The sequence below is a fragment of the Falco punctatus genome (genome assembly GCF_963210335.1).
Source record: "Falco punctatus genome assembly, chromosome: 1".
Taxonomy (NCBI): domain Eukaryota; kingdom Metazoa; phylum Chordata; class Aves; order Falconiformes; family Falconidae; genus Falco; species Falco punctatus.
The window spans coordinates 49,510,670-49,524,010 of record NC_137580.1 but is presented as its reverse complement, the minus strand read 5'-3'; the positions used below and the strand labels follow the sequence as shown (position 1 = coordinate 49,524,010).

At 38.2% G+C, this 13,341-nt stretch overlaps 1 protein-coding gene across 3 annotated transcripts in view; it reads left to right on the top strand.

Annotated features, from left to right (window-relative positions):
• Window positions 1-2,616: 2,616 nt before the first annotated feature.
• SH3TC1 (SH3 domain and tetratricopeptide repeats 1) overlaps window positions 2,617-13,341 on the top strand; it is a 71,617-nt gene continuing 60,892 nt past the window's right edge. For all 3 annotated transcript variants that reach the window (XM_080373383.1, XM_080373384.1, XM_080373382.1), the window contains exon 1: window positions 2,617-12,053. The gene's annotated coding sequence lies outside the window, so the exon portion shown is untranslated. The remainder of the gene's footprint in view (window positions 12,054-13,341) is intronic.

Sequence of the window (13,341 nt, the reverse complement as noted above, 5' to 3'; positions counted from 1 at the left end):
GTATTAAAAGAACCTTCCGTGGATTTTCCTCCATTGTTTTGTCCAGTTGTTGTTTGAACCTATGCACACTTCACGCAGCTACAGCATCCTGGGCAAGGGATTTCACAGCTGAACTATGTGAGGTGTGAAGAACTGTCTGCTTTAGGTTTGAGCTTGCTATTTGATATCTGCTCGTTCTTGTAGCAGAAGAGTTGGCAAACATATCATTCCCTATTCACATTCTCTGTGTCATTCACGAATTTATATTGCTCTATCAGATTCTATCCTTCACTCCTACTTTACTCAGTCATTCTTTAAAACTGGCAACTTGTAACTTCAGTACCACGCTGCTGTCTGTCACTTTCTGTCATTTGTTTTGGAGTTGCATTGTTGATTGTTTAACATCATGTTTTGCTAAGCGCTTTTGTTACCTTTTTTCAACCCTGTGGTCTTCTACCAACCATTTTCCATTGAAAGCTGGCTAGCTGCACTGAAGCATGCTAGCTGAGTTGCAGTTGGCCTTGAAGAAGTTCATTAAGACGCAGATGATGCATGAATATCCATGTATGTATGTATGTTACATATCACAGTAGTAGAAATGTGTAGAGCATCTCAGTTGTGGCTATGCAGCATCATCCATCTTGTCTGTTCTGCATTTATGCCAATGAGATCTGGCTTCCAGCATCACTGTGATTTGTGGTTTTGATCATGAACTATCTTTGCAGATAGTAAACATCATGAGTTCAAGGCAATTTTTCTGTGATGCTAATAAGCCTGTGGCTATGCAGAAGTGTTGCTTTAAAAGCTAAATTAGACATAACTTGTTGTATTGAAGGTGGTGGGCGTGCAATCCATAATGGATGTAAGGAAGAGGAAAATGCCTTGGGCTTTAAGGCTGCTGAAAGATAGTTTGAGCCTTCTCTGGGCAGCAGTGCAGAAGGAGACTGCGTGCTGAAGTCTTTGCTTATTCATTGCTGTGAGAACCCACAAGAGGATTTTGGAAGTTCTCTTTACCAGTCATAGAAAGGTCCAGGTTTCTATACAAATGCCTGAAGTGCCTACATGGTGCCAAACTTTGGGGAGCACTGTGAGGAACAGGTCATGGTCATCAAAATTCTCCTTGTTTAGGTCAATGTCACCTGCCACAAGCTTAATTAGGAGACCCCATGACTCAATGGCAAAGTCATGTTCTGCCACTGGTAAGATCCCATTACTCCAACCAATGAACCGGAGAGTTAAGAAGCATTTTCAAGGCCTACTGTCTAAAACAGATCTCCAAGCTCATCCAGGAGACAACAGGTAAGGAAAAACCCTGCCTAAATGGCTTTTTGCAATAGTTTAATATCATGGATGGCATAGATGACACTAGCATTACTTGGAAAGAGGTCAAAGTTCAATGTATGAGTGATCTATGGCAAAAATAGTTCCCAGCGTTTATTCTGAATTCTGTTGGATTTGGGTTATCCTTGCTCTCCAGAAAGACATTGTCTCTTTTGCTGAGGAAGCTGGCTGTGAAAGGGCTGATGGCAAAAGTGTGGTGCAATTGTTGGCTTCACAGTTAAAATGAAACCATTCAGAAAGAGTTGCAAGAAGGTTTACACTAAACAATGTAAACCAAGCATCCAGTCTCACAGAAGAAACAGCTGAGATCTTTCAGGACAATGATCCATCCTGAGAATGGGCAGGTACAGTCATCAAGGCACTGCAAGACTCAGTCTCATTACCAATCCAAAGCCCAGGCTAGTAGGCAGTCATCTCTTGATTTTCATTTTTAAAAGCCATCAGCCTGTCCAGCCACTGCAAAGGAGGCTGAAAGGTCATCCTCTAAACAGTCAGCACTTTGAACCACGTCTTTCATTACTGGAAATTGAATTGGCATTTGGCAATCCTGATGATCTTTTTCCTTCCTCCAGATCCTCAATGTGAACCTGAATTTTTAAGAGCACCATGATTTTTTTGGAATAGATTAGAAAAATCTATGCAAGGTTAAAAAGTTTACGTTTTAGTATACAAATGTTTTCAGATATTTTTCCATTACTGTTATTTGGGCAGCATTATGGGAGAACTTATATTGCATTTTACTGACCCTGTGTATTTAAACTGTATGTGTTTCTTAAGTACATTCACACATATTCCCCTATTACATTAGCTGTACTGGGGAAAAAAAAAATCATTACCTATTGAATCCCTAACTGTCCCAGTTATCAGAAATGCATCCTCATCAAGTAAGGGAATATATCTTCACATATTTTCCCTTGACAAGTAAGGGATTGCAGCTTCATGTAAAGGAAAAAAAGATCGAGCACTTTAAATGTAAACCAAAACAGAACAATCTATATAATGTATATTCATTAATAGGTGTTAGCACTACACTTGACTCTGTGCTTCTATATTTTAAGTATACTGCAGATTTATGGACTGACAAAATACGCATTTTTGCAGAAGCTGATATAGCTCAAGCAGCCAGGAAGGTGTTTGAGTTTTTCCCCTGTGTATTCAAGTAAAGTTAATCACATCAAAAAGTACTTCCCTTTCTTCATGTTTTTCCCCCTTTTGTTACCTTCAAAATTCAGGAATCCAGTCGGGGTAATATTCAATTAATAATACCAGTATTTTAAAATTCAGTTTCACTTTATTTAGTGCTTTTCTTGAAAAAGTCCAGCTGAAGCAAGCTAAAAGGATTTTTCTAATATTTCTGAACTTTCCAACAATGGGGAACCATGGGCTTCCAGCAAAATAAAATTACTACTTTTATTTAATCGTTTGTCTGCAAAGCTTTTTAGGTCATTGCCAATTGAGTATGAAAGAGCTTGTATTTTAGAAGTATCTCAGTGATGGAGAGTCCAGCAAAAGGGAGAGGAACTAGAACTTCTGCACGGGGAGTGAAGCAAAACTTTTGTCTCTTCAGCAAAAAAGACACATGTGAAAAAACCATCATCCAGCCAGTTGCCAGAAGTTATTTACATGCTAATCCAGAATATAGAAGACCACAAATTCAACTAGCTGCTTAACCTGTTGAAGCTGGCCCTTGGCTTCATGTTCAAAGCTGACATAGTATCACAAGATATTCATGTCAAATAGCAACTTGGAGTGGAACTTAAAAGAATAATTAGTTTGTGCCAGTAATATTGTTAGTTGTTCAAATCCTCCTAAAAATTTCCTGAATAGATATTTCATGGAGGGAAAAAAAAAAAAAAGGATAAACCCACATAAATTAGATATCCTTTTTTAAATTCTACTGTGCATCTCTGTATTTCATACCTTTAAATTCTGTTAGGTTGTCCTGAAAACTGAGCTTAAGCTCCTAGGAAACCTTGGGTTTTCTATATTTTTTATCCTGAAATTGAATTATTAGGCTCATATTTACTCCAAGCTGCTGTCTTTTGACAACTATTATATCTTCTGGAAGACAAAAAAGAACCTTTATAGTTTATAGTAGTTTATTTTGAAGTGCTTAATTTTTAAATGACAAATTATCCCTCAGACGTGTTCTATAAATTTCCAGAAACGTGTCATTTTCCTATTACTTAAAAAAAAGCAATTCTTTCATATCACAGAAGACTAAGAACCTGGCATGACTTGCTGTCATGACCCCTCATTTGCTTTTTACTGATTCTCTTTTGCGTGAAGAAGCCTCCCTAAACATGTGTTAAAAATGTTTCTAATGTTGGGTTTTTTTGATTCGTGTCTTTCAGGAATTCAGGGCTGGACTACTTCGCCTAGGTTACAGGCCTGTAACTAGACCTGAACTAGTCTAATTTTATGTCTAATCCCAAATTTAAGTTATGACTTTTTGACATTAAAGCTACTAATCAGGGAATTACTGGTTCTGGGACAGTTGCCAAAATAAGCTACACTTGTGTTTGTAACCTGTTAGTGCCTGTGACAGCAGTTACCTCTTTGCCACCTTACTGTGTTTGTTGTATTGATACGACATTGGTAGTAAATAAAACATAAGTCTAGTCTGAAGTTTCAGAAGAATAACAGGCTGAGATCTTAAAATGAGATTCTGGGTATGGAAATAAATTGCCAAGTATTCACTGAGCCAGTAGTACACGTGTTTCTAAATAATCAATTAGCATGAAGCAGCTGTAACGAAATAATAACGTACACTATATTGAGATGCCTGCATCACGCTATCAGGATGTCTGTAACAACTTTTATATGAAGCTCCTCTCACGTCATGAGCAGAATATAAATATTGTCTCAGCAGTTATAACATAGACATCAATTACCCATTACAAACCTAAATGCATTATGATCAGCAGGTCAAATAAAACTCCCAGGCAAACTTTGAAAACAGAAAGAATGAAATAACATCAAAGGGAACAATGGCTGAAGATGAAAGAAATCTTTGTTACAGTGAGACAATCAAGGACTGTTCTCTCATGTCAGCAGTCAGCTTTTGGGAAGTTGGTCAGAACAAATAAATTTTAGTATCGCAGACTGCTGCATATGACAGGAAGTCTAGCAGGTAATGATTAGCATCAATATATAATTTATACACAAGAATGACAACTGCCCAGGTTACAGCAATGAGAGTTGCAGAAATAAAAATGCAAAGGATGGTTTAGAGGAAGAGCCAAGACAAAGCATGAATAATATAAAAGTCACTACGCTTGCAAAAATATTGGCAAAAAATTAATTTTAATTTGAGAACAGCAGATGAAGCTTGTGAGGATTTCAGTGCAACATTACACAGTCTGTGTAACGAGTAATATCAGTACTCCTGACTGTAAACATGTAAATAACATTGTGCTTTCTGTCGTAAACAAGTGAGGAGTATAATACTGTCCCTCTTGTGCCTGTTGCGGAGAGGTTAACACTTATTAAGCAAATTGTGGCCTCTTGCAACTGTGACTCATTGCAAAACTACTCTTCATGTGAAGCTACAGCTTCTCACCTGAAGTAGCTGATATCACAGTCCGTTGGCTCTGACTCAATTTAAGTCTGTTTTGCAGTACAGGCTGATGTATGCTTACCCTACATTGCATCTCAAATGCTGTTCTTATGTAAAAAAAAAACCAAACAAAACAACAAAAACCAAACAAAAAACCAATATCATGCTAGCAGAATTTAGACTTCCTGGGTGATAAAATTCTCACATAGCACCATTTGCAAGTGAGTCTGCCTGGTAAGATGCATGACAGTTTACAGAAGCTTTTTGGCACACACTGCCAGGGAACATACCTGGGGTTTACAGACATCAGTCCCTAGGAAAATGCAGCTGTGACCGAGTAATTCTATGTCCTCAGCTGCATCAAAGCTGCCCGGTACTATCATTACGGCTTTCCAGGCTTAATGATACAAGGTGAAGGTCCCAGTCTTCATGTAATGGCCTGAGCCAAGCCTGCCTAAAAGATAACTTAAAGGTTTAGGGGAGGTTTGTGAATAACATATGCACAGATGTCAACTAGAAAATAAGAAGGAATAGAAACATTTTTTTTTTTTTTCCCAAACATAGGAAAAAGTGGAAAAAATATTACTGAATATAATGAATGGACATGAGACGTGACATGCATTTAATGGAGTGGGCCCAGAATGTGTTAATGTTTATTATAATTTCTGGGTTTAGCTGCATACCCTCAAATGTACTAAGAACCTTAGAGCATGCCCCCACACGTTCACACCTTAACCTCGTTATTGTCTGTGATAGCAAGTGAAAGCCTGTTTTCCATGAATAGAATTGTAAGGATGGCTCCAAGGCCAAAATTCAGGCTGGAAGCATCTAGAGTTTTGATGATCTTCAGATCTATATTGACATAAGCTCCACCATGCCTCAAATCTTCTTTATTAGAAAATCCTCACATTTCTCAAGACTATTGATTGCACTATACCTTTTAAAGATTTTACTCTTCTTCTAAGAATGCTTCCTCAAGCATGCCAAGGCTGGATACTTAAGAAACAGGAATTGGGTGCTTGTTATGTTTATTACCATGTTTTTATATACTTAGTGGTGTTGTCTGTGGCCAAGTGGTCTAAAAAGATACATGTAAGAAGAAAGATGTTACTAGAAGTTGTAACTTGGATCTACAGATAAAGCTGCAAAATGTGGACTCCATTTTGCACGTCAGCCCTTCTTCAGGCCTCGACCAGTGGGCAGCAGTAATTTCAAAAACATCCCAATCACTTTGCTAGTTTTACACAGATGCAGACTTTTACAGTTATTTCTCAAAGTCAAAATTATCAATATGTGATTTCCTATACTCTAGACATTTTGGTGGCTGGATATGTAAGGAGGTAGTATTTTCAGCTACCTTGATCAAAAGGAAAAACCTCACATTGCGTGCCTACCAGCAGCATTCATTCCATTTTACACAGAAGTTACCGACACCAAACTGTGTTGCACCTCGTGAGTGGTACAGAGATTATAGGATCATAAATCACAATTCTATGATCATTTCTAGCCTGGTGGCTATCTATAATTTTCGATCCTCTAGGTACTCCTTCAGGCATGTTCTTCCACAGAGCATCAGCAGAGGCAAAAATGAGCCTTTATTTCTACTGAATCCATATTGAAATATTTCCCTTCACTTAGGATGCCTAAGTAAGTCAAAATCTACTTCCTCAATACAAAAACTAGCTCAGGAGATATCTGTATTCCATGTATATTCAAGCTTCCATAAATAAAGTTCCCTCACCCTGCATTTTCTAGCACTAAGCAGAATCACCAAGCAGATGGGTATAATTTCAGTACTGCAAATTAAGTGTTTCGGTGTACAGCTAAGGACTGTAAGTGCTTTTCTGCTGAAAGTCTTTTTATCCATCTCAGAAGTGCTTTAGCACCCTAGTAAAAAAAAAAACCAAAAAAAACACCCAAAACCCACATGAATATGCATATAGAAATATAAAAATGTATTTCAAATAGTATACAGTTATGCAAATCCTTAGAAAAGATAAGGAATTGAAGCAGAGCCAAATATTCATTGCTACTGCTGCTACTCCTCCCCCTTCTTTTTTAAAATCAAGGAGCCGTGGTTTTCTACTCCACTCCTGACAAACAATTTCATATATACTGACATAGTTTTCTCTGTTATAAAAGCTAGCAGAAAAACTGTGACAACCTCAGTGAGAAACCTCATTTGAGGAAAAAACTTGCTAAGTGCCCTTTTCTGAATACCTAACACAACATTTCAAATTTCTTTGACAGAAAAGAGACACCAAATTCATTTGAACAACACAATAAATAATCACTACTCAATATATCACCATGTAAGTATTTCCTAGCTATTTATAAGAAGGTTACATATCTTTCCTTAAAAATAAATTCTTATTTCTACCTGAAAATTTCAAGCAGCTAGGAAAACCTAACCTGTAATAGAAAATCAATTCACCTGATTATAAAAGGAAGTGCCCATTTTCCTTAAATCACCTGCAGTGCTGTAAAAGGTGGGGGTTAGACCTGTCAAGGGGAAAAATAATTAAAAAAACCACAGGTGTTTTATGGGAGTTTAAGTATAAATTGTATTGTATGTCAACACTTTTTCCTGCCTTTTAGTAGCTGGAGATATGAAGAAGAAGAGAATTATTGCTTCCATATCAACATGTGTTACCTACATTTTTAAGGCTTGGTTGGGTGTTTTAGAAGCCTTATTTACCAAGTATTTTGTTAACTTCTGCTACTCTTACTAGGTAACAGAAGATATAGGGAATTTAATTTCAGTTTCAAATGGAGCAAAAATAGAGAAAGCTTCTTTCCTACACTGAAGCTTGTGAGTACAAACTTTCCAAATCTTTTTGGTTTGGGGTCATTGAGAAGGAAAAGTTTTCTGTGCCATGTGTGACTCAACAGTTTGTGCCTCATTTGGGGAGGTTGTTATCCCTAGGGGGCAGAAAATAAATCCTGCTGACCCAGAGAGTAAGGGAAGGAAATTATTAATCTTCTAAGTCGTAAGTGCTAATTATCTTTTTTTATTATTATTCTGAGCTGATGAAACTGTTTCAGAAGGCTTCTCTTTCTCTAATATACGGAGGCTTATGGTCCATGTCATGGCTGACACAGAATAGGGAGTCCAATCACGACCTTCTTGCCTGCTGGGATTTGGATATGAGCCCAAATTGTTCCCTTGGTAGGAGCATTTTGGCCTTCTGGTCCATGGCCAAAAATGTCCTCAAGCAAGTAACAGTGGCTCTGGGGAGCTGCTAAACTTAGGAGGAAGCTCTATCAGGTGTGTACCATATTATTGCTTCTGCTGAGGCATAACAAGCTCAGTAATGTCTATTATTAACATTTGGTAATTGTAAGCAAACTTAGCTGTTATTTAGCCAACTGGGTAAATAGCTTAGGAACTGTTCAAGTGGAGTAACAGCTGGATGTTTTGACTCAGCATTTTCCTGCAGACTACAAGGCGACAGCATTTCCGTACAGATGGATGGCAGTATATTTTTCTTTTCATGTTTTCTGTTTTTCCTTTCTGAACCAGACTATGGAGCTGGGGTGGTGGTTTTTTTCAAGACCTGGGGGAAGTAAAGCTATCTGGGTTCTAACCAAGCAGGAAAAAAAGATGACAGGACTCCATTAGAAAACACTTTAACTCTTTAGCTAACTCTATATGCAGTTACTGAGAAGAGGTAACGTGCTAATCAAAATGAAACATATGGCTAAACCTATTTCTGTGGAAATTTTGTGTAACCATAGTGTGAACATAACTAATAGCCATGCATGCTGCTAATCCTGCTAAAGTTAATATAATTATTTGGGTAAGTTAGCCAAGTAGAAGGTTGCCACTGTGAATTTACACTTCAAGCTGGATAGACTTCACATCTAGGTGTTCAAGTGATATTTCTTTGTGATCTTTGCAGTACAGATTGTATTGCATTACATTACTTTTAAGTGAGTATACCTCAATCACTGGATGAAATAGAAACCAATAGAGATTAATTTAGCCAAGAAAGCAGTATCTTGTGTGATTTCAGATTTGTCGTGCCAGCTGTAAGTAGTGAAGAATGCTAATTTCAGCAAAACATGAAACAAAGACTGTCTTTTAATGATAGGGTTCAGCAAAGGGAAATAAGCTTTGTAACATTTAGTGGACTTGAGATGAAAGAGATCAGACAGGAATTTAGTAAAGCGGGTGGGAAGATCCCTTCTTGCCTAAATCTGGTATTTGCTATAAGTTATCAGTGAATAGTCAAACAAGTTACATTTCAATGTTAAAGTTAGTCCCTTTGGCAGCGGACTGGTCTTTCATAGGTATAGCGCCAGCTGTGATGGAGTAATAGTTATACTGGAAGGTATAACTTGGCCTAAATATTAAAATGTGTTATTTTTCCTAAAACAAGCTGTTGTAGTGAAAAGCAGTCAGACAAACGTGCAGCTGCAGAAGGGCAGACAAACAGGATGATGGAAAGCAATGCCAGAGAGAGACAATCAGAGGAAGTGTCTTGTTTCAACACACAATGTCCTCCTCGCCTCCTGGCAACTTCTTTTAATAAGCCTGAAAAGATCAGGGACAGCCCCACATAAACAGGGCCATCAAGACATCATGTAATTTTAATAGTTAAAGAAGTGTTCTCAAACTTTTATAACATAAGGAAACCTGAACAGGTAGCATGATTTCTGTGACTAAAACCTAGTGTAAGGTATGTGATGACTAATACAGAAACTGCTCCGTACTACCTTTGTCTTTCCTGTTTGCTACAGTATGTTGGTCTCTGGAGTTACTTCATGAGAGCAGCTATTCCCACCTTCAGTAAGGCTATTCACTTGCGGTTCTGTAATACTGATCAGCACTGTTCTAATAAGACAACAGGAAGTCCAGGGCCAACTTCTGGTGTCATTACCCTGAAGCCAAAAACTTTTCCCCCACCTTGTTTCCACTTAAACTACATGTCGATATACACCCCCAAGAATTGAAGTACTGCGTGTGGCATGATGAAACATGCTTTGGAGTGAAATCATGGAGGAAGCTGAAGATGTCCCCGCTCATTGCAGGGGCGGTTGGACTACACGACCTTTAAAGGTCCCTTCCAACCCCAACTGTTCTATGACTCTAAGCAGTTACTAACAAGGAAGTTAAAAAGCCTGGAGTTCAGTTGTTTGCTATTCTGTTACTTGATTTGTTAAGTGAGTTGCATCTCTCCTAACTTTACTTCTCTGAAATAAAAATTGGTTGGATTTGAGATTTTAGGGATACACTCATCAGTAGTAGATTCTACAGTGACTGGGTCATAGAAATAGAGGCTGGAAAACCTGTATTCATTGGAAAAAGTACAGGGTTAGATGATTATTGTTTTTTTTCAAAACTACCTGGAGTACACAAAAAAGAAGAGGTGATAGGAATACTAGTGAAGAACTGAGGTTATAAAATGTAACAAAAAATTATCCTTAAATATACAAATAAAAAATGCGATTAAGAGATTTAGATGTTTAAGAAAGTCATTGAAAATTAGTCAGTAAAATGGTGACAGAAATGTGGCATTTCATGCTGTTGGCATAGCTACTACATAAATTAATTAATCCTGAAGTGGCATGCTTTGTGTACTGCATTATAGTGCAATATGAAATTAATTCCAGTGGGAGGAGAGCCCTGTGGGATGATTGGTTAGTTGTGATTTATACAATTACTTGAATACCTTCCAATTTCATAATTTCTGGAGAGATGGAGAGTTCTCAAGCGTACTGCAGGAACAGATTGGCTGATCAGTGTGAGGTAGCATTTATAATTCATGTTAACATGGTGTGATGGGATGAACTAAGGTGAGTGAGAGTATGATTTGTAATTAATATTTAGTTTATAAAGTTTAAGAGCAAGTTTTAAGTGCTTGAGACACTTCTATGTTGAGACAGATTAGCAGGAGTTGTAACTAAGATCTTTAAGGCATCTGAAGGGTCGTTATTTTTTTTTTCTATTATCCCTGGCAAGAGCTGTAGGAGGGCAGCAGTGCTGTGCAGCACAACCCATCACCTCAAATCACGTTCTTCAGGAGCTGCCCAGCCCCACAGGCTCTGTCTGACTGTTTGGCATGCCTCAGGGCAGCACCCCCTCTGCCAACACGTACCCGCAACTGATCAATGGCCTGATATTTTAAATGCTGGGATGTTACTGACTAGAGATGTCTGAGATAACAGGTGTATGGTCTTTGTGGTGGACACTGTCCGATTGTTCTGTTCTCAGGTAGCACCCACTGCAGTGCAGCCCAGACCCATGGCACGTGGGGTACTCCGTGCTTACCAGTAACAGTAGCGTAACTCTGACTAACTGTGTGTGAAATTCACAGTATGTTAGGGAGGAAGAGAATATAAACCATCTCAAGGTGTGGAGGGCAAAAAGCTAGCAGATTTGAAATAGAATGGATTATTTTCAGTTTCTCTCATCCTTGCCTTTGTGGACCATTTAGGGTATGGCATCTGGATCAGTGATGAAATCTTGTGACACAGAGGATATACTCTGCATGTACTCCACAACAGACTTGCTTAACTCCCAAAATTGGTATTTAATGCTGCATAGCTGCATAGTGCGTGATAAATCTGCAAAACTATGTACTTCTGCAATTTCAACGCAAGCATATAAGAGCAATTTCACTGTCAAAGTCTTCATCAAACTTTGTGGTTGGAATGGTAGAAAGAAATCTAATTCTGTGATCAAAAGCAAAGTGGCAACAAAGCCTGGTACTCCATCTAAAGGACTATTTGTTAATTTGTCTGAACAGTGCTCACTTAGCACAATGGTCTGGATGTATCCCATGGAGCCTTTTAGCCACTAATGCAAAATGCCAACATAAATTATTGCTTTGAAAAGCAGGGGGGTGTGAATGAACCTCCCAGCACATTTGATACATTTCTGCTTTGCATAATGAACTTTAGTAGCTCAAGTCCGTGCTCATGAATGTTTCTTAAAAAAAAAAAAAAAAAAAAAAAAAGTTAAAAAACCCCACAGTTTTTGAATTAACAGTAATAGTTAATGGACAACTTTTTGTACTTGCCACATGCAAGCCAGGCTGTGCAATCAACAGGAAAGATAAGAAGGTCAAACAGGAAGAGCTGTGCTGGAGTGAGTTTTGAGCAGAGCTGAGGAAGGCGCAGATCTGCCTGCTCTTTACCAGCATGTTATAGCGGATCAGGCTTGGAAAAGGTAGGAGAAGTCCTGTGCTCTGTATCTGCATGTCTGTCTCTTACTCTAATTTAGGTACCTGTGGTCTGGTATTTTACTGTATTGTCAACATGTTAGAATTGCAGCCAGTTAAACCAGGATAATTTCAGTGGTGTTCAATACTTTGGTGTGTCCATAATGAAATGATTGAAAAATACACATAAATGTGATCTGTCCTGACTATGAGAACCTGCTGGGAGTTCCTGTGCTGCTCCGTTTTCCCTCTTCTAGGTGGTGGTGTGTGAGCTGAGCTGCTATTCAGTAACAAAAGCATTCCTCCTACTTATTCCTCTGTGTTAGCTGGCACAGGCTGAACTCTGTCAAATCTAGCGCTCAAAATGAGGTATCAAGATTCACAGATGCCTTTTATGGTTTTCTAACAGTGACCTGAACTTTTTTAAATACCCCTAGGATTTATGCTTATTTTTAATCAGCTATGAAAATGTGGATTGTAGTCTACAATTTTCAGTATCTAAACTTGGAAATTTTAGACTTAGGGTGCTTTCAGGGCTTGATGTGGGTGGAAAGTATATTTCAGTGCTATTGAGGTATGGTGAAACTTAATCGTAAGAGGGTTAAAATTTTTAAAGCAATCTACTGCATCTTTGAAGCTTGTTAGGGCTTTTTATTTATAGACCAACTGTGAACAATGATACTGCTTGCAACATTGTTTGCTAAGAATGGCTGACTTAACCTAAAGTTACTCCAGTGATAAAGAAGTCAATCTTCCTTTTTTGTAGAGTACTTAGATTCCCAAGTCTGTTTACCCTGATTACAGATTTGCTTTACCTTTCTGTGTAATACATAGCAGCACTGGAGGAAAAACTGTTGTGTTGCCTATACAGTACATATTATGGATTTTTTTTAATTCATGCCTTTAACTGAATTTATCATAGAGATCAAAGCTGTGATTTACTCTCTCTGAGGAGAAAGATTTTGATGATCTTGACTGTAAGATGCTTGTAGCCTAATACAGATGATGTGAAACAAATGTGAGTTGAAACTGGGGAGAAGGAATCATAAAATAACTACTCTGGCGTCAGTTTGGGAAAATTACCTAGATTAATTTACAGCAGTATAGTTGCAAGACTGAGGTATTTCATGACTTGTGGGATGTACAGGAGATGGAAAGCAGATCAAGTGTGTGCACACAGTCAAAAGTCCCATAAATTAAGGCAATGCAGGCTTCACTAGCTGTCTGGCCTGGTTTGGAGCCTTGGAATAAGACATGCCCCATGAGATGAGTAAACATTTTGAGGCTACCAGAGTT